The 22,425-nt window shown below is 39.7% G+C and overlaps 1 protein-coding gene across 7 annotated transcripts in view; it reads left to right on the forward strand.

Moving 5' to 3' along the window:
- SGMS1 (sphingomyelin synthase 1) overlaps nucleotides 1-22,425 on the forward strand; it is a 285,202-nt gene that overhangs the window by 80,803 nt on the left and 181,974 nt on the right. For 5 of the 7 annotated variants that reach the window (XM_012762881.3, XM_012762877.2, XM_076009998.1 and 2 more), the window contains one exon: nucleotides 21,316-21,409. The gene's annotated coding sequence lies outside the window, so the exon portion shown is untranslated. Of the gene's footprint in view, nucleotides 1-7,139; nucleotides 7,232-21,315; nucleotides 21,410-22,425 lie in introns of all 7 variants that reach the window. The other 2 variants (XM_012762875.2, XM_076009999.1) reach the window with 1 other exon arrangement.

Consider the following 22,425-nt stretch of genomic DNA (forward strand, 5'->3'; position numbering starts at 1 on the left):
CCTATTTGACATTTCTAATGTAGCAGAAAAAGTCACAGCCTTCTGGATGTTTAAGTCCTTATATTGACCTTTAGACATGTTTCATAAACTCTTTCTGCCTTAACTTTCATGCCAGTCTGAAGTCATCGGATGGTACCACAAGATAGTCTTTCATGAAGATTAGGAAATGTTGAAAAGTTAATAAAACTTTCTCAAATATAAAGTTGTATAATCGTATTTGTTATGCTGTGAAGTAAGTAATCATCTTGCGATTACCTACTCTTATATGGAAACTAAAATGTAAATTTTATGTATATGTAAATACAGTTTTAATTGCATAGGCTTGCCATATCCATGTATGAGGCTTATAGCAGGGACTCTGATTTTCTTTTAGAATTAAGTTGATTTTTGTTTCCGTTCACTTTTACTTGATGTTTATTTTGCTAGTGGAAAATCCATTTCAAGGAGATAGAATATAAAATGTCAGGAAGATGATGCTGTTTTTTTTTATTTTGTTGTCATTCTGTGGCAGTGTTTCACAGAGTGTGTCCATGGATCACCTTTCTCAGAAACATATGAGGGTGGTTAACTTGTAGGTTCATGCCTCACAACTTACTGAATCCGACTTTCTGAGGCCCAGAAATCTGTATTTTAAAATAAGTGCTTTGTACCTTAAGCTCCAGAAGTTTGGGAACCAGAGCCCATATAATACTTAGTGTACACTGCGTCATTAATAAATTTTGAACAGGATCTATAAAAGATGGCTCATTCACTGACCTTTTCAGTCTCACCTGAGCATAAAGATGTCATCAGAAAACATATCACTGCCAACGCTGCACAATAAAAGTTGATGATATTGATTGTGGCTAAGGTTGAAAACAGTCAATGACCTTATTCAACTGGAGCACAGAAGATCAACAAGGGGCATTGTTCCCAGAGGGTGTAGACACACGGGCCTTCCGGGAACAATGGCCCTTTGACCACAGCTGACGTGTAGGAGAAGGAACCAGGCCGGGGTCTGATCTCTGTCCAGCAGTGAATGGGCAGGGCCTGCGGTGTAGTCCTCTGCAGGAGCCCAGCAGGGGCAGGCCACAGTGCCCTTCACCCTCACCTGGGCTTTCACTCCTCTCCTGCCCTCCCCTGGTGCCCCGGATGCAAGGGCAAAACTTGCCCTGAACAGGAGGGCAGGAACAATAGCAGTGTTTTAGAAGTTGACATTACCAAGTGAGTTCAGTGTTCGTATTAGCTCCTGTAACCAGCTTAAAGCAGGGGAAATCAGGGTGTTGATGAGAAAGCATTTCATCACGCTTTAACCCTGGGCTGGACTCCTGCGGGAGGTTACAGGTCTCCATCTCCCGTTCTTATCAAAGCTTACCCTGCTCCTTTCGGATCTCCTTTGGCCTCTTTATGGTACTTTCAGCTTTTACCTCACAATTCTACCTCCAGATTAATATTGTTTTCTGTTATTTCTTCTGTCTTTTTTTTTCTGTCTTTCTAACATTCATTCCCTGAATGTTAATTCTGTCCTGCCAAGTAGACACAGAGGTTGTCAATGAGGGATGCTGTCACCCCCTCCTCTGGTGTTTGGAAATGTGTGGGAACATTTGCATGGGTCACAATGATGATGAAGGGTGTTTATATTAGCATTTAATGTCCTGAGAGTGTGGGATACTAACTGCCGCTCAGCACTTGGGACAGTCCCGCACAGTGAGGGATTGTCCTGTCCACAATTAGGATGGCACCCCCGATGAGAAACACTGGAGCTTTTTGGTTTGTCTGCATCTTGTCCATTCCCTTCTAGAGAATTAACTAGATTTAATGTGTAATGGAATTCATGTGCTTGATAGGTGCAGTATGAGCTTAATTACTTGCAGAGAGAATAAACAAACGATTGAAGCCATCATCCTGGGTGGCTTTTGTGCTCTGACAGTAAAGATACCACTCTTCTTGGACTCTCCTTTGGAGCTTAGCGCCCTTCCTGATGATACACTGTAGACAAGAGTTGTGACCTGGGGAATTATCCTGAGCACCTGGTGTCCCATGCAGGCAATACTTCTGTTTCAAAACATACCATAGCATGCAGTGATACTAACTAAGTAAATTAAGTTTTAGCATCATGAAAGGGAGTGGGGCCTGAGAAACACCCTCCCCCTCCCCGTTTTACCACTGATGCTATCCCAGGTGAAGTTGTCTACAGGAGGGTTTGAGATTTGGAGGCACTTGTTCTGAACTCCCAAACCTTCTGAAGAAAAGGTTACTTTGCCCGTGGATCAGAAAGCTCCTGTGGGGAGTGCAAAAGGTTTGAACTAAGGATCAAACAAGGTTAGTAGAGAGTCCTATGATATTTGTTGATACATGTCAATCATTCAGTTAGAGATATCACAGATATGATAGATGGATGAAAATTTAGGAATAAGAAAGTATGAGCAGACAGGATGACTTCAGATATATTTTAAAGCAGAAGTCCCCAACCTTTTTGGCACCAGGGACTGGTTTCATGGAAGCCAATTTTTCCATGTACTGGGGGTGGGGAAGGGATGGTTTCAGAGGATTCAAGCTTATTACATTTATTGTGCACTTTATTTCTATTATTACATCGTAATATATAATGAAATAATTATACAACTCACCATAATGCAGAATCACTGTGAGCCCTGAGCTTGTTTTCCTGCAACTAATGCCATTGCTGATCTGACAGGAGGCGGAGCTCAGGAGGGATGCAAGCCATGGGGAGCAGCTGTAAATGCAGATGAAACTTTGCCTGCCATCACTCACCTCCTGCCGTGCGGTCCAGTTCCTGGCCAGGGACTGGTACTGGTACTTGGCCTGGGGGTCCGGGACCACAGTTTTATAGGATTAAGATGCTACTTTAAGCCAGATAGTTTGATGAACTAAGGATTTTTGATAGAATGTAGGATTTGAATATCTTGAAAACCAGGTAGTAATTCGACTAACAGTGAAGGCAACAGGAACAGACTGGGAAAATAAAACTAAAGGACCTTGAGAGAGATGCAAATGCTGAATGACTCAGTGGACTGTTTTCCCTAGAAGGTCTCCTGTGACCGAATGAGAAGCAATGTGTCGACCCTTTGTCTCTGTGAGCCTATTTCTAGGAGCAATTTCTTAGGAAATGATTAGAGATGTCTTCAGAGATTTAGCTTTGAGATGCTTAGTGAGCATTATTTGAAAGTGAACATTGGAAGCAGCTCAGATGGCTTCCAAAAGGATGTTGGATAGATACGATGTAATTCACCTATATAATCGAATATAGTATAACTATGGCAATGGTGTTAAAGAAAAGTATTGACATGGGACACAGTGTATGAAAAATAGGCTATAATAGAACATAAGATTAATATTTCAGTAAAGAAACTATTTAAACATGGGGGAGGGCTGGAAAGGCATTAATTAAAATGTTCACTCGGATTATCTTTGAATAGTAGAATTCTAGGCAATTGTTCCTTCTTAGGGCTTTAGTACTGTACTTAAAATGTTTTCTGTGAGCATGTATAATTATTTTTATCATTAAAACAAGCAGTTTAATACAGTAAATAAAAACATGATCTAATATATTAAAAGGTGCTTTGTCAACCTTTTACTTCAAATATTCCTGATAGTTTTAATCCTTTAAAATCTAAACAATAAAATATTTGACCATTTTAAATCTAGATATTCCTAAGAATCCTAAGGACTGATCAGTTCCTCCACCTTACTCTGAATTCATTGATCATTAGCACGGAGGAAATGAGGGTTTTGATTACAAGGAGTAGATGTGGATAGGGGAAGGACATGGGCCACTTAAAGGTCCCCAACCCCCAAGGCTATGGAGTACCCTTAGGAACTGGGCCACACAGCAGGAGGTGAGTGGTGGGTGTGCAAGCGAAGCTTTGTCTGAATTTATAGCCACTCCCCATTGCTCACATCACCTCCTGAGCTCCACCACCTGTCAGATCAGAGGTAGCATTAGTTGCAGGGAAACAAGCTCAGGGCTCCCACTGATTCTGCATTATGGTGAGTTGTATAATTATTTCATCATATGTTACAGTGTAATAATAGAAATAAAGCACACAGTGTGCTTGAATCATCCCAAAATCACCTCCCCTCATCCCTCAACCCCTGTCCATGGAAAAATTGTCTTCCATGAAACTGGTCCCTGGTCCCAAAAAATTTGTGGACTGCTGACATAAGGATGGAAAGAAAGAGTATAGTTAAGAAGAATGTATAAAAACAAAATCTAATACAGTAATACCAGCTACATTTGCCTAGTTTGATACTCTACCTAGGAAATTCCCTACTGAAACATCATACACTTGTGTCTTTGTGTGGTTGGGGAACAGCCAATAAGCCTGGGCTTAGCTCCCTTATGCAGAAAGTGGCTGAGTCAGAGGGCTGAGAGCCCCCCAGGTGCTAGGGCTTACTTTCAGAAGAGTCAGGTTTCCAGCCTAAGGCCTAGTCCAGGAGGCCACAAAGCTATGTCAGTAGCTATGTCAGAATCAGCCCATTATGAATTTAGGTCCTGCTCTAAGGAAATTTGCAGCAGCATGTCTCAGAATATGCTCTGTGGGACCTTATTCTTATGAGATGGCTCCATGGGGGAAAACAAGAAAAGGGGGTGTGGTGGGACAAATAGGTTAGTGAGAGCAGACAGGTCAGCATGTCCATCTGCTTCCACGTCCCAGTCACACCCTGCAGTTAGTGCATTAGGACTCTAGAAGTCTTGCTTTAAAGACATCTTTTGAATTTGGGTTAATTCTGAGTTTGCTACATTATGTTAGCTTTGGAATTTTTTTTTTTTTTTTCATACTAGGCAGATATGGACACTCTTGTATGTGAGTGTAGTGTGGCCTTTTGTTCAGAAGACCCTCACTGTAGTTGGAATTTAGACCTGAGAGCTTACAGTGCCCACTTTGGGTGAGGCCCCAGGGAAATATGGGTTCTTCTCCACCCACGTGGGACATACAGCTCTGAGCACACTGTAAAGTGGGGCCTGAGTTTGCATGGTAGCGGGAAGTGTCTGTCTAGGTTGGCGACCAGCAAACTATGAAGACTGGTATGATTTAGGATTCTGCTTTTGTTTATTAAAAAAAACCCTCAAATGACAAAGTGGCAAGCAGTACATAAAAATGTTAGTGTCTTGTCCTCCCTTTTCTAATTTTCTATCAGTGAATGTATATTATTGTATAAAGCGCTCCGCCTCCAAAAGTTTTATTAATAAAATGATGGGTGTACAGGTTTTCCAACCCATTTCCTCTTGGAAAGAACAGGCAGAGGCAGCGTGCTAGCACTCTGCAGATGAAGGGTCCCTGGCAGCTGTCTGCTCCCACAGGCTGGAGGGAGGCGTGTTGGGGGGCAGAGTAGGCTTGTGAGCCAGCGATGATTCCCTGCCCACCCAGCTGTGGGCCTGGGAACACCAAGTTATCAGTGTGCCCGAGCCTGTGGGAAGGTCAGAGCAGGTGGGTTCAGGCTGGAGGCTGATGTCTACAGGGTCACCTTCCTGCCCCTGCTGCATCCCCTCATCGTAATTATCTTGGGGCTGCAACACAGAAGTGACTCTTTTTGAGTCTGGGGAGATAACTCTGAATTAAGACTTTCTATTTCTTAAGCTCTATGGTTGAGTCTCAAACTTGGGAGACCAGGAATGTAGAAAGATAGTGTAGAAAAAGGATATTTTCAGTAAAAATTATTGAAACATCTGATTTTAAAAAGCTCTATAATCTGAGAATTCCAATTTTGTAAAGATGTGACCAAGTAGTGATAAATGTGGAAAATCCATCGAAGTGCAGCGTAACCATGACTCTGAGGACCAAGTATCTTTTGTTGACATGAACAATAATGCAACTCAAACAAAACGAGACCTCTGGGAGGTTGTGGTGAGACTGGTCTTGAATCTGCAGGTTCCCTTCCTCCTGCTCTGCAACCCCCACCTGCTGGGGTGGAGAATCAAGTTTTGAGAAAGATTTCTCCAGACAGAGATTAGGATAGAAAGAAAAGGTTTATTTACTTGGGGGAAGGGAAAAGGACTTGCAGGGAGGTGGAAAGGAAGAATGTGCTGGCACCGAAAACCAGCGATTGGGGCTTTTTAAAGGGGCTTGTAAAAATGGCAGGTGCAGTCGAGAAACTGCTGCATCCGCTCCTTCCTTTCTTCTTGGGGGTAGATCGATAACAAAAACTGCAAGGATGTCAAAGTCCAAGAGTTGATTTCCTGCCTTTCCTTGGAGAAGGGATATCACAGGAGATGTGACTCTGTCCTTAAGATATGGTTGAGGCTGTAGCTCCTTCTTCTGTTGTTTACTTAGGAACTCTGTAAAAACAGATTCTAAAAAAATAATTTTGAAAGAGATTTACATCTCTTTTCCATCCATTCACCTCTTTTCAGAAGTTGTGCAAAACAGAGCTCCTGCAGGGTTCCTGTTATAATTAGACAACTCATAGCATTGATCTTTAACTGTTACTGGGGAAATTGTAGGATTGGGTATTTTCCTGTATTCTTGCAAGGCCACTCCTTTCACCACCTTCATGCCTAAAATCTCAGGCAGGTTCCTCTTTGGTACCTGATGAAAGGAAGTGGACCAACAGGTTTTTACCAGGCGGTGAAAAGTTAAGCTTTACTGAGTTTGACAGGAGCAAAGAAGTTGTCCTGTTTTCATCAAATGAGGCCAATCTAGGAAAGGAATTAAAAGCAATACAGTCTTGAAAAATATTGTTTTAATTAAAGCATTTCCCCCTCACAGATCCTAGTAAAACAAAGGTGAACACATCACCCAAAAGGTAGTTCTAGATAAGAAATTATTAACCCTCTTAGTGAGGCGGGCTGAAGTATCGGCTTTTGCATCTAGTGCGGAGGGCCAATATATCGGCTCCTACGTAGTTAAGATATATTAGCCTGCCCCACTTTTCGCCCTAGACATAAAAGCCGCTATTTCGGCCTGCCGCACTAAGAGGGTTAATAACTAAACAGTAAGATGTCTCTTAATGCCTTTAATATTCTACACTTATTTGGTTCCAGTCACAAATGTGTGTGTATAAAATATATGCTACAGGGGGTAATTAGCAACCTTTCTGTTTTCTGTCTGATGAGAATACTTAGATTATAGACTCATTTAATTTTACAGCTGGGATGAACCTTCAAAATTAAGTTATGTAACCATCTCCTTATGCAGATGCAGAAATCAAGGCCTAGAGAGGGAAAGGGCCTTTGAGCTCACTCGTGTAGTTACCCATAGAATCCAGGGCTCCAAATGTCAGAGCAAAGGTAAGAGGTTACAACAACACTCAGATGTATTCCTAAGAAGCTTTTTGATCATGTCTACCCTCGCAAAGGTAAAGGGATGGAAAAGAGCGTGAATATAATTCCTGCCACGTGATCTTTTTACCAACAGATGGAACAAAACAAAACCTCTCCTTCCCAACAAGGGACATTGCCCGCTGCAGTGTTTCAAATAGGCACTCTTCTTACAAAGGTTTGACTACTTCTTATGAATAGCCAGGGCACAAATAAAGAAAGACTAGATACTTTTTAAGATGATATTTGTTCTTTTTAGTGAAGAAAATTATTCAGTCAGCAGTGTCTGCATGGCTGCAATAAGCTGGAAACTCTTCTAGTTGCTGTGGATACAAAACTGAACAAGAAAGGTGTGAAAACACAGTCGTTTTGTTAACTTATGTGGGATATGAGGGCTGTCCCTTTGCATTTTGCCTGTTTTTCTTTGTGCACATATTTGTATATCTTATACTTTAAAAAATATTGTATCCTGCTTTTTCCTCATTTAATATCTTAAGCATTTCTACATGAATACAATATTTAATGACTGCATACTATTCTGCCATGTGGATACCTTATAATTTCTTAAATCCCTTTCTTATTCTTGAATAATTAGGTTAATTTGCATTTTAGTAGTGAAAACAGTGATAAACATTGATATAAAATTTTATCCTCCTTCCTAATAATTTCCTTAAGGTATATTTAAACTGGAACTGTATCAAACAGTATGAACATTTTTAAGGCTCTTGATATATAATGACATATTGCTTCCCTGCATAGGGAAGCATTTATCTCATTTCATCATTGTTAGCATTGGATATCTTTTAAATGATAATTTAATAAGAAAAATATAGCATGGGTTCAATTTACATTTCTTTGAATACTAGGTGACGTTGAGTCAATGTCTATTTGTTAGTACATTTTTAATGTGCCCAGTACTATGTTTTAACTACTTTTTAGTTAGGCAAATGATAGATGAGTACATCTCATAAAAGATTTTTTTTTATTTTTATTTATTCTTTTTTTGAGACAGAGCGTTGCTCTGTTGCTCCAGCTAGAGTTTAGTGACATCATCATAGCTCACAGCAACCTCAAAGCCCTGGTTTCAAGTGATCCTCCTGCCTCAGCCTCCCGAGTAGCTGAGGCTATAGGTGTGTGCCACCATTCCCAGCTAACTTTTTTTGTTTTTTTATTTGTTGAGATGAGGTCTCACTATGTTGCACAGGCTGGTCTCGAACTCCTTCAAACAATCCTTGTACCATAGCCTCCTGTAGCTGGGACTAAAGGGACATGCAACCATGTCTAGCTTCCTTTTTTGTTTTTAACTGGTGCATAGGATACCATATGTACCATGGTTTAACCATGTGTTTATTAGCCATGTCTATTTTCTTGTTTTTTTTTTTTTTTTTTTTTTTTGAGACAGAGTCTCGCTTTGTTGTCTAGGCTAGAGTGAGTGCCGTGGCATCAGCCTAGCTCACAGCAACCTCAAACTCCTGGGCTCAAGCGATCCTTCTGCCTCAGCCTCCCGAGTAGCTGGGACTACAGGCATGAGCCACCATGCCCGGCTAATTTTTTTATATATATATCAGTTGGCCAATTAATTTCTTTCTATTTATAGTAGAGACGGGGTCTCGCTCTTGCTCAGGCTGGTTTTGAACTCCTGACCTTGAGCAATCCGCCCGCCTCAGCCTCCCAAGAGCTAGGATTACAGGCGTGAGCCACCACGCCCGGCTCTATTTTCTTATTTAATGTATATATATGTTTGCATATCTATATATTTTTATTTAAGGGTTAGCATGTTTCTCTTAAGATTTATGTTCTCTTTTATAATAATGAATCACTATTATTCCCAATACATTATTAAGAAATTGTGTAACCGTGTGTGTATTTATTTGTAAATAATCAACTTTAAAAAGGTTCTGGATAAAGCAGGATATCATATAACAATTAGTAATTCAAATAAGGTTAGAGAAAAAGGGTCGTGTTTCTCATTTTTTGAATCATATGTTAAAACCTATTTGATTATCAAACACTGACCTTTTCAGAGTTTCGAGCTGTACTTCTCAACTTACCAATACTTATGAGTACTTTTGATTCACTGTGCTGAAAACCAGAGCAAAGGAAGCACTGTTATATTAAAGTAAAAAATGTAATAAAGAAATTCATCTTAACAGTATTTTGAATTATGGGGAAAAAACTCCTCTAATCCTGACCTGTGCCAATTTTATCCCAAAAATTAAATAAACCTAAAGTAAAATAAAAGAATTTCTTGGAGGAAATTATTTATTTTTCACCATTTTTGTTGATGATTTCATTGAGATTTCAATACTTGTGTAGTGTTTATATTCTTAGAAAAGTTATATGGAAACATTAATCCCTTCAGAAGAATATTTAAAAGTATTCTATTTTCACTAATACATTGGTTCAGTATTTATTTTCATAGAGATCAATATCTCATCCTTTGGATTTATGTGGTACCTGTCTCATTTATGTGTGGGCATATTGTGTATACCCCACTAGATTTGGAGCTCTCAGGGTTCATGCCTCACTGTGATTGTTTCTAGAAACTAACTCAACACTTGGTACAAGGTAACTGCACGCAGTGGATTGCTTAAGTGAATTGAAATAATCACACATTCAAAAAAATCAGTGAGCAGTCTATCCTGCTGTCATAGCAAGTTCAGGGAATCCCAATCTTATCCATGTAGCAATAGAAAAAGATGGACCACCTTGCCTAGGAGTACAGGTATAAAAGCTGCCTTCTAAGTCATGAATTTAGGGGAAGATTGTCAAGGCAATTTATAGACCAAAGTCCTTTAGCATTTTTAGAGCTTTAAAAAATAATTTGAGTTGGTACTAAGCTTAAGTAACTACAGTAAACTCCCATTTGTCCATAGATTCTTGGAAACTGCAACATTTTTTTTTTTGAGACAGAGTCTCACTTTGTTGCCCGGGCTACAGTGCCATGTGGTCAGCCTAGCTCACAGCAACCTCAAACTCCTGGGCTCAAGCAATCCGCTAGCTTCGGCCTCCCAGACTGCTAGGATTACAGGTGTGAGCCACCATGCCCGGCTGGAAACTGTAACTTTTAAGTGAAATGATGTATAACGAAACTGATTTTACCCACAGGCTAACTGATATAAACCAGAGTTAAGGACCTACGGAATAATTCTGGTCACAAAAACACCACCAAACTTCTAAATAAAGACCAAGACATTTCTAATATTAAGCATTGAAATAAATGTGAGCTATACATACATTTCAGAAAGATTAATAACAACAAGATAATTAATAATTGTTTGCCCAGTTATTCTAGTTCATGATCTCAGGTGGGGGAGTCCCTCTCAGCAACTCAGGGCACCAGGTGGAACCAGCCCTGGCCAGGCCTCCATCCCATCACACAATGCACTCACACATGCACCCACACTCATCCAGACCAGCGCCATGCAGACATGCCAGTGAACGTAAGGGGCACATCTTTGGGATATAGCAGGAAATGGAGTACCTGGAGAAACCCACACATACGTATGGGGAACCAGCAAACTCCACACAGATGGTGACAGTGGCTGGCCAGGGAATCATTTAATTTTTCCCTCATCAATGTTGCAATAAAACATTATTTGAGGACCTGCTGTATACCCATGAATGGAAACAATTCAGTCCCAAGCCAGAATTTGGTCTCACAACCAGAGTTGCAATCTTGGCTCTACTGCTTGCAAGCTGGTTACTGAAGCTTCCTCTCTGAATTTCAGTGTCTTTGTAAGATGAGAATAGTGCTGACCTTATCATGCCATTGCTAGGATTAAGCCTATCTGACATAGCTCAAGTACTCAATGGGTGGAGATGGTGGGATTATAAAATAATACACTCCCTCAACTATACACCCAAGCATTGGGTAACTAGGAAAAGTCCTGGCTGTTGCCAGGGGAAAGAAGTTCAAACATTGAGTAGAATGAGTGAATCCCACCTCCTTTGTGGAGCAGGTGGTGGAGTGATCAAGAGCTTTGGAGTCAGGCAGACCCTAGTTTGAATGGCATTGCAGGGATTCAAGACGACTTTTGTCACATGCATAGTGCAGTGGCTAGTTCTTATTCCTGGTTAGGTATTGAGCATGCTAACAGACCTATGGAGCTACGGAATGTTTGTGTAACAAACAGTGGCATCATTTTTATTGAACAGTGTGCTCTAAGTCACTTTGAAATGAATAGTATCCTCTTGGAATACAAGGATAAGGGAATTTATAATGAAAAATAAATATGTAAGGTGTGGTACTTCCCCAAACAAATAGAATAGCTTGTTACTGTTAAGAAAAGTAAAAGTTGAGCAAAGAGACTAAGATACAAATAGGTAGTTTGTATACATAAGTTCTTTTTAGAATCTGAAGTAAACCCATCAGCACACTTTAGGACTGTTCCTTGCCTTCCATTAGGCGGGTGACAAGAGGATCTTCACTGATAACAAGTTTGAGATCAATGTTTAGGTGACAGGGCTGATGGAAACAAGGCCTGCTGCAGCCAAGTGATATGACAGCTTTCTGAATATTGAAGTAGTTGTTGAAAATTCAGAAAACCTTTTACTTCAGTTATTTCTGGAATTCTCCTCTGTAAAAGATCATATCCAAATGGTTTTCCTGGAAGGTCCTGTTTTGGGGACCAACCTCTTTATGATACCTTCCTGCCCAATTTTTTGAGTTATCTTATTTAGTACTTTTTAACATGAAATAAGAGAAAGGTATTTATTGCTACATTTTCAGTGCTTCCGCTTCTAATATTTTTTCGCCAGACGCATACTTTAACATTATGCTCACAGATTTTTAGTAAAAATATAAGAATTCACACTTCTGCATTTATTGTACAAACCATTGTTAAAAAAGAGTATTCTGTTTCCTAGTACTTAGGGGGAAAAACCCTTTTATCTTTTTCCCTTTGATCAGAATTATGTAGCCTGTCCCATTTCCCTTTTTGTCCTATCAGAAATTTAGAAATAATTTTAAGGTTCAGTCACACCAATAGCATTATCAAGTTAAATTGAAGTAATTTAACAAAATGAAAAACTAATGATGGTGTCATAATTTTAGATAGACCATCCATTTGGCTGTGTCTTTAAGATTTTTGGATAGAAAATCACATACGGTTTTAATTGAAAGAAATGCTAAGGCCAAAACATACTGATAAAGCTCTGCTAAAATATTCAAGTTATGTGTTACAGTGTGGCTGATCATTATTTAGAAACTTCTTATTTAACCAGCGTACTTTAAGGCAGTGTGCAGCTTTTCAAGGGGTGGGATGATGATTGAGGAGCCTGGAGGTTATTTAGAAATATTTAGTATATAGATGGATTGTACTTTTTTCTGCTTTTAAAAAAATAATGAGGATTGGATAAGGAAATCACAAAGGACACTGTAGGAAAGATAGTTCCTTTCTTACAGTGTAGGATTGAAATGTAAGCAGGGTTAGTCATTCCCTCCTCTGTGCCCCCTGGCATATGGTTTTACTTTGCCAAAAGCACTAATTGTATGGTACGATATAGTAATTATTTGTTTATAGTCTGTCTCTCTATTAAACTATAGTTGGCCCAGCCTTGTTCTTAGTATCTGTTGTATCAAGCACAATGCTGCAATACAATTTTTTTATATATGATTCATTCTTCTCAAACAGTAGGTTAAAAGGCGTTTTTTTAGGCCAGTAAGTATTTCAAAATATTGGCAAATATTTTGAATATTCAAAGGTGGTAGAGAGATATTTTTCACCCCTAAAGTATGTGTTTATTAAAAAAATCAAAATAATAATTCAGAAAATTGAATCTTTTGTAACCCCATGTTTCTAGGACTATTAAGCTCCAAAGAACTGTTTGGATGGGATAAGTAATCCTTCTCAGGCAACCCTTCACACCTTTCTCCTCTGCATTTTGTATTATGGCTAGGTGCGAATATCCACCCAAAGTCAATTGAAGGCCTACAGTATACCTGGCAGTGTATTGTGCCAAGGATACAGTGGTGATCAAAACATGTACTCTACTCTCAGGGATGTCAGTTATATTCTGGAAGTTTTAGAAGCTCCAGTCTTAGGATTTACACAACTTTTTTGCTGCCTCCTTTTTTCTTGAGGACAGGATTCGCATAGAAAACCATAAGTAAAAAAGTTTACGTGTCAGTGATTTAGACATTTGTAATAAGGATGCTCTGCTGTCAACAAAATTAGAAAAGTGTATTTTGATTTATCTTTTTCTTTTCTTTCCACCCCAAACACATTCTCTGTCTTATGTCATTGATGTTCCCTTGTTTTCATCATTGTCCCAGCTCTAGAACCCAATGTGTCACTGTGGAAATCTAGTCACTTTTGCATAGCCATGACAAATTGTAGATTACCCACACTGAGAATGTTTCCAAGGGACATTATGACTAACCTGGATGATAGAATTAGATCTGTAGTAGTACGTCACTTTGGGGGCATATCATGATCTCTCAGGGATTTGGGCTTCTTTAAAGCTCAGTATGCATCGTAGGGCTGGAGAGGCAGATTGCATTAAATGTTGCTCAGTGAAATCCCTATTGGTACCAAGGAAATGCTTTGCAAAATGGCTAATGTTTCCAATTGCCTCGCTGGTGAATCTTTTAGCTGGTTGTTGTTGCTGTGACCTGGTGTCAATCATTTAACCCCTGAGAGGGTCAGAATCCTCATCTGTAAAATCAGGATCATTTGACAAGCCCCTGAGTGGTTTTGAAGATTGAATAACATCTGAGAAATGCCTGTTACAGGACGAAGGACAGAGTAGTCCCTCAATATACAGCAACGGCTCTTATTTCTTAAGATAAAGGACTTTTTTATTCTCTAGCATTTTGAAACACAGATTTATCATACTTTGTGAGTTATAATAGTTCATGCTTTTTGATATCTTAATCCACAATGTATTTCAAATCCTATAAATTACATCCTTCTTGGTTTATAGACCAAAATTGTGTACTTGGTGTTTTCCCATAAGGCTTAGGACTGAGTCTTGAAGCAAAACAGCAACAGCAATAATATTCATTTGTTTTTTAAATTTTATTTATTTAGTACTTAGTGCTAGGTGCTAGAACTAAGCTCTTTACATAAATTATTTAATCCTTACAATGAGAGCACTGATGCACAGAGAGAGGTCAAGTAATTGTTGAAGGTCACAGAGCTGTCATTAGAGGACCTGTGATTAAAATCCAGGCATGTCTGATTTCTAAGCCCAGGTTCTTAGCTCTTCTCTTTCCCTGCAGCATGTGTTAAATAACTGAAAAGATAGCCCTTCAGGGTGACAGACACAAGTGTTTTTGGATGACTTTCAGTCTGGGTTGCTGCAGTGTGCTTAAACACATCATTCTGGAGTTTAAGGACTCATGTTCTTTCTGTTATGTGTCAAGATAGCACAATTCACCCATGAGCACTACACTTTATTTATATTCCTGCTGGGTCCTTATCATAGTCTGTCCTTGCTCTATTTCTCAGTGGAAAGTCTGGGGAGAGGCAGCATATTGGGTGGTTAAGAGACCGAGACACTGAAACTGGACAGCCTGGAGTTGAATCACAACTTAGCTATGTAACATAGAGCAAGTTCCTTTTTTCCCTCTGTGCTTCAGTTTCTCATCCGTAAATTAGGAATACTAAACAATACTTTAAAGAGTTGTTATGAGGATTAAAAGAGTAAATATTTATAAGAACACCCCACCCCCCCAGCATACATGCTGCAGGATGCACTGCATGACACCTGGTCAATATACTGAAAGTGTTCATGATAAGATGATGACATCTTTTAGCAAAGCTATGGGCTGTGCCATTTTCTTTTTTTTAAATTTTCTTTTGTTTTTTGAGACAGAGTTTCACTTTGTTGTCCAGGCTAGAGTGCCGTGGCATCAGCCTAGCTCACAGCAACCTCAAACTCCTGAGCTCAAGCAATCCTCCTGCCTCAGCCTCCCGAGTAGCTGGGACTACAGGCATGCACCACCATGCCTGGCTAATTTTTTTTCTATATATTTTTAGTTGTCCAGCTAATTTCTTTCTATTTTAAGTAGAGATGGGGTCTCGCTCTTGCTGAGGCTGGTCTCGAACTCCTGAGCTCAAACGATCCGCCTTCCTCAGCCTCCCAGAGGGCTAGGATTATAGGCGTGAGCCACTGCGACCACTCGGGGCTGTGCCATTTTTGTCTTCACTTAACCCCCAAAGGACTACCCTGGTGCCCCACACGTGATAGGCATGTTTTGTCAGTCTGTTGAGAGAGCGGATGGCTATGGATGGGCTGTGTGGTTCTTTTTCATCTTGAAGTTATATTTGCGCCATTGACTTAAACCCTCTCTCTTGGCTTTAATAGAATCAGAGATTGAATAACTGGAAGAAGTTGGCCAAAGCAAGGTTAAAATTATTTGTCAGTAATAATAGCTAACATGCATGAAGTGCTTGCTATATGATAGGCACAGGCTAAATATATTATGATTAACTTATTGAATTCTTTCTCAAACCTCAGAAGGTAGGTATTATCCCATTTTATAAATAGTAAGTTTCATGTGCATTCATGTCCTTGTAGTTAAGTGGTGGTTCTTTGAATTGAAGAGGTCTGAATCCTATAGCACTAGCAGAGATGGGCTTTCCCTCAGGTCTCCCTGAGTGTCCTTTAGCCTATAGTAAAGCACTCAACAAACAGTTGTATTATCAGTCATTGTTGCAACTCCCCAGAGAGTCAGGTATTCTACTTGAATATCAATATGGGAGTTTTGCATATTGGTAATTAACATAGCAATCTTGTCATGGGTATACAGACTACATATTCCTTAGTTAAAAATTCTTGCTTTTGGGAAAGTCTTTGTATTGAAGCTAAAATTCTCATGCTTTAGCTTAAAGTTGTTTTCACTGGTCTATCTTTTCATTTCTTAAAAATTTTTTTAGAAGAGAAGTCATTCATAACACTGGTCTATCTTTGGTGGAAATGGAAAAATCCTATCCATTGCTCATAGCAGAGTAGTGCTTAAAATGATATTAAAATGGTCTTCCTTGTTTTCTCTTCCCTAGATTAAACTTTCTCTATGAATTTATGTCAAGTTAGTTTTCAGTGATCTTTACATTTCTACTTTTGCTGTCCTATTTTTTTTTTTCTTTCAATTTTCCCCAAAAGTGTAGAGCCCAGCGTTGATCACTCTGACCCAGGTTGATTTTTATTATGGAATGAGGTTGTCAAGGTCTGTAACCTGTGTGAGGTGGTGGCTGTACTGAAATATTGATCCTCTTTGACTCTTCATGAGACCGTTGAGGTGGCATTTGTGAGCCAGCTGGTCATCAACATTCCTGCTCACACTTCCTCTGGCTCCCCAGCTCCACAACCTGGAGCAGAAACGGACATACTGGATCAGTGACATGCATGGCCCAGATGGGACACAGCGGGTGTTTGTCCATTTACTAATCCTCACTTATTCAATTTGTGGAGGAGCCAACATGTCACCCCTAGTAGAGGATCCTATTAGTTACACAATATAAGAACTTCTTGAATGGAATTGATTTAATTTTACAAATATTCCAGACTCTTCCCTCTGAAAGCTCTTCTTGATCTTTGATTTAATACCTTTTTTATTTTTTGTCCATAGTAAGAGCATCCTTCCCCATTTACCCCACTACTTCTAAACATTATTTTGCCTGAACCCTGTGTATATTACTGACTCTTAGAAATTGCTTGTTACCCTGTCTTGGTCTTTATTATGGGCATTACAGTTGATGTTAGTTTATGGGTCTCCTTATGGCACCCTCTTCTGAAGGATTCTTACCCTTTTTAGTGTTGTCGTGGGGTCACCATTGACATTCTGGGCCTTTTTCCTGGAAACATATGTTATGTTGTTGATTTTTCAACAAAATATGTTTCACATTGTTTATAATGAAGAGCCTATAAGCTGTTCGGCTTGACCACCCCCAGCTGTGTGGCGTCGGGATGCTGTGCACCCTTTCTGCTTGTTTGCTCATCTATAAAGTGGGCTGATGATAACAGCAACTACTTTACAGAGTTAGTAGCAGCACTCTATGAGATGATGCATGTTACTTGCCCATCTGTGTCTAGCTCATGGAAAGCACTCAGTAAAGTTAGTTACTGAAAAAGTGAGCATGGGGTGGGACACTAACAGATCTTTGAATGGTGGTCACAAAAAATTTCCCAGAGGTTGTCAGGCCCCAGTGAGTTAGTCAAGAGAAGAAAGGGTGTTTCCCACAGGGGAAATGGCTATGAGTGTTACTAGTAGTGGGGCTTAAAGTATTAGGAGAGCAAATGGAAAAGGGGGCAGGGAGCAATGGTGAGGTCCTTGTTTTTTCAAGCCCAGGGGCTCTGGCTGAATTCCTGGGAAATGAGGAAGGACAGAAGAATTTATACTTAATTAGGGCGCTGGACACATGCAGACTTGAGGAAACAGAATCCAACAGGGGTCCGCAGGAGACACCGAGACCTGTGAGAGACTTTGCTAAGAGGTGTGAGAGGATGGGGAATTCCTGGACAGTGAGTGGGGCCAAGGGACAATTAAGCCCTGTATTACATCAGATGCTTGCTTTTAAGCTTCAGGGGATCTGAAGTGAAGTAAAAACCAAAGAAAGGTGTAACTTGTCATGCATTGATTCCTTTCAGAAAATGAATTAGATGGGCTGCAATTTCTAATACAGAGAAAATCTGCTCCAGACACAGCAAGAGGCTGTCCCACATTTCAGCCTGGCACACTGTTTGGAACATTGTGCGTGTGTGTATACATGTGGTAGGCACAAATCTAATGGTCTCTGCGGGGAAAGACCTGTTCTCCATTTTCCTGTGACTGCAAAATCCTCTTTTCTCTAGTATGTGATAAAATACTATTCTTATTTGCCAGTTTTCTTTAGATTAGCTTTTTAACTGGGATTATAAGTTTTCTTTGTGACCATTGTTTTCTTATTATTTTCTCAAGAGTGGTTAGAAGTAGAAATGGAAATATACCAGAACATGATTTATGTGAAAAGGAATCTTCTCCCCACCCCTAAGTGCCTACTCATAAACAAGAAAAATGAAGAACAGCAACTCAACTAACTTTCATTGCTTTGGATAGACTCTAGTGCTGTGTATGCCATTTGGAGGAAGAGATATGGAAATAAATGCAAATGTATGTGAGGGTGATAGCCAGCTGGCTATCTGAAGTCAGTATCAGCTTTCTGGAAGGAATAGAGACATTTCTCTGTCATTTTATTTGGAATGGCCTCACTGCTAGAGAGCATTTCTCTTGCCACAGTGCTGCAGTAAAAGTAAGCACATGCATTTCTAAGAAACAGATTGTTAGAAAGTGAGTTTCTTTGAAATGTTTAAATAAAGAGCATTTATTATATGTTGACAGTGTGTGATTCTTAACCCTTCCCTGAAGAGCAGCCCTTTGTTCCTCAGTCATTAATTAATGATGGAGGCCTAAGGAGAAAAAGAGAGGTAACAGTTGCTGGTCTTGCCCTCCTGTGGTAGACAACTAGAAAATGGGACAACCATCTCTGAGGTGGTAGACAACAGGCAGCCAGGACTGTGAGTCTTGGAGAAGAGAATCACAGGAGGAGGACCCACCATTGCCCTGGTTTTCTACTTGAGCACTTTCCTTGCGTGGTACTGGGGGCGAGCCCTAGCAGAGCATGGAGGTCTCATAGCACTGAGAAGGCAGATATTGGAGTTCAAGGCTGCTGAAGAGGCTGGAATTTGTATGGCAGGATACTGGAGAGGAGGGAGCTTCATGAGGGCTGAGACCTCCCCAGGGTGAGACCTAGCAGAGAACAGCTGCTACCAGGCTAAGAACAGGGTGGCAGTGCCAGAGGCCATGCATTACTGAGAGATGTTGGGGTCTGGCCCAGTCTGGGTGGAGAGACCTTGCTGAACACCTTAGTCATTCTGCTGAGACCCCCCCCCCCCCCAGGATGTGTAAGGACCATACCTTAGAGAAAGGGCGATGAGCTAGGACTAAAGACATAACTGAAATAGACCCATCTTAACGAAGTTTAAAATCAGGCCTGATAGCATCAGGAGTATCCACCAGAAATTTGGCTGCCACCAGAACAAAATTGAACATCCTCTAACTGTCTGCTTTATAATAAAAAGCAGGGAAATGTGACCCATATTCAAAATAAAAAGTAATCAGTAGAAATAGACAGTGGCTATAAGATAGTGTTGTACCAGATCTTGGTCTGTAGTAGCATCCTCCACAGAGAGGAGCTTCTTTTTGGAGAAGTGATGACATCCAGGCTAGAGGCAGGGAAGGTACAAGATGAGCCCAGGACAATTTTTTTTTTAATGTCAGAAACTAAGAAAATAAAAGTAAGAAAATTAAAAAAAGATGGGTTATGTGATAAAGAGATTGGGAGCCAGCTTGAAGCGACTCTCCTAGCTAAGTCTGAGACAGTTTGAACATCAAAATAATTAAGTACAGATATAAATTATAAATCTTTTAAACATGTAGGACTTCATGTATCTCAGCTGATCCTAAGTAGATAAATAGATGAACACATAATGTAGAATGCTGAGTAATCGATGGTAATATGGAGGGGATGCTGCAGTTGGAACAGTCACCATGTTGCACCCATCACAGTATAAAGTTTAAATCAGGCAGTGTCACCAGTGGATGCAAATCTCAGGGGAAGTTTTGATGAGGGACAAGTTATTTGCATGGTCTGAGAGTGTCTCCCCATAGATTACTTACTAGTTGCAAGGGGAAAAGTAGTAATTTTTCACTGGAGAAATTGGACAACATTTTGACTGGGTGATCAAAATTACTAACATCACCAAGCTGGGGCACATAGACTTTATGTGCCTTCAGATGTAATATCCAGAGAAGAACACATCACTTCAGTGGTTTTCTGGCTGAGAATACATAATCCGAACTGAATCATGAGGAATCACCGGAGGAAATGTCAGACAAGTCAAAATGGAAATGTTCTATTAATATGAAAAAGGGGAGAGACTGTCTTCTTCTAAAGTGTTAATGTCATAAAAGACAAAGGAAAGCTGTGTGTTTCAGGTTAAAGGAAGCTAAAGAGAAATGGCAGTTAAATGCAATATCTGACCCTGGACTGAACCCTGAATTGGGAGAAAAAGAAATACTATAAAGAGCATTATTGGGTTAACTGAATATAGCAGCAGATTAAAGTATTATATCAATATTAAGTTTACTAAGGTTGATAACTAAGTTGGGGTTATGTAAGAGAATATCTTTATTCTTAGGAAATAAATTCTGAAGTATTTAAAGGGCTATGTTGTGTGGAACTTGTCTCCACAATGGGCTCAGAAAAAAAAAGTCAAGTGTGGAGAGAGCGAGTAGATGATTAAGTAAATGGGTTAAATGTTGATAGATGAATCTGGATAAAGAGTACATGAGTATTCTTTGTACTGTTATTATTCTACAGTTTTCTGTGAGCTTGAAATTATTTCTAAATAATAAATTTTAAAAAGCTCAGCAGTTATAACTATGACTTAATGAGAAAAGGAAGGCATGTGCAAAAGATAAGTTGTCTCTTACCTTGGTATGGATTTTCTACCCTTTGGGTTATCTGTGGTAAATACATTAATCCTATGGCAGTGTCTCTGTCACTTAGCAGGCAAAGTCATTCTATATACCTATTGGCTAAGAAAGCATATCTAGTGCAAGAAGAAACAATAATATTGCTGTTCAAGTTGAAATTATTATGCCATTTTGGTGTCATAAAAGAGTTTGGGACAATGGGCCAGAGAGCTGGGTTCTAATTTATTCTTTGACACTTGCTGGTTGAGTAGTCAGGAGAAAGTTCCCTAACCTTTGGGAACTTTAATTGCTGCATCTTAAAATAATACTTGTCTATTCTCAAGATCTTAGGAGAAAATGCATGTGAAAGCTCTTTGTAAATAATAATGATTTTTTCTGCAAACATTAAGTTACTATTAATAGTTTTGATTAAAATGGCTTAGACTAAGGTAGAGATTTTTCTTAATTTGGGTGGTTTTTTCCCTACTAAAGATCAAGTTTTTACTTGATTGATTATATGAGGGAGTTTCTTTCCGACCCTTTGGTTCCTTCTGGTTGCCTCCTTCCTAATTTCCTGCCCTTATTATTTCAGGCAAATCTTCAGTGACTGAAGGAGTTGTGGACTTTCTGAATTTTAAAAACAGTGAAGTTGGAGCACAGCAGAGGGTATATAAAAGGCAATACAGGTGAGTCAAAATCAGCATTTCACCCATCCTCAAAGAACTCATGGATCTGAAGTTCCTTATAATCGCTCCTGCTTTGTTCTGAGATTGCGAGTGAGGCTCTGATGGGATGGGGAACCTTGGGCCTTTGTAGTGCCCCAGGGTGAAATCAGCCAAGGAAAGGCCAGTGGGGTTTGGGGAAGGTTGGAAAAAGAATTGAAGGGCCAGCTCCCACCTTGGAGGAGGCAAGCAACATGGGCCAGGGTGGTAGAAATGTGCAAAACAAAGGACATGGAGAAGTAGTATGAGCTTGAGTCACTGGAAATGGCAGAAAAGGGCACTGCTGGATCTGGAGTCACATAAACCAGGTGGGAAGGGTTCTAGGATGTCATATGGGGCCAGACCTTTTCCCTTAATTTGGGATTGCTTTTTATTGAGGCTTTTTTCCTGGAAGATTATGTTATGGTTAGGAGGTCTGCCCTCTTCTTGGGAGTTGAACAGTCTAGGCCAGTGCTATTCAGAGTGCCAATGTGAAATGGGAGAAAGAGTTTGATCTAGACCATAACAGTCAGCTGAACTAAATGGTATTTTTAATGTCATTGTTGATTTTCATTCTGGCATGTGACTACTATTTTTGTATGTATATCCAAACAATATTTTGGATAGTGTTGCTTGTTTTTAAGCTTGAAAAGAATGGTATATTGCATGTAGTATTTTTCAACTTTCATTTTTTTGCTTGGTTATGTTGTAAGCTTTACTTGTTGCATGTAATGGAAGTAAATTTTTCTGGTTAAATAAAATTCTGTTGTGAGAGTCTATCACAGTTCATCTGTGGTCTCACTTCTCTCCAACATTTGGTATTTTGTTGCCAGACTAGATCGTGTAAAATAGTTTATCATTGTCAATGATTAATAGTGAGATTGAACATCTTTCTTTTTAGTATCCTTTGGAGAACAGAGTTAATGATTTTAATGTAGACAAGTTGTCACTCTTTTCTTATATGGCTAATACAGCTGATTTCTGTGTTTTTGTTTTTGATT

Source organism: Microcebus murinus, chromosome 14, assembly GCF_040939455.1.
Source record: "Microcebus murinus isolate Inina chromosome 14, M.murinus_Inina_mat1.0, whole genome shotgun sequence".
In the NCBI taxonomy this organism is placed as follows: Eukaryota; Metazoa; Chordata; class Mammalia; order Primates; family Cheirogaleidae; genus Microcebus; species Microcebus murinus.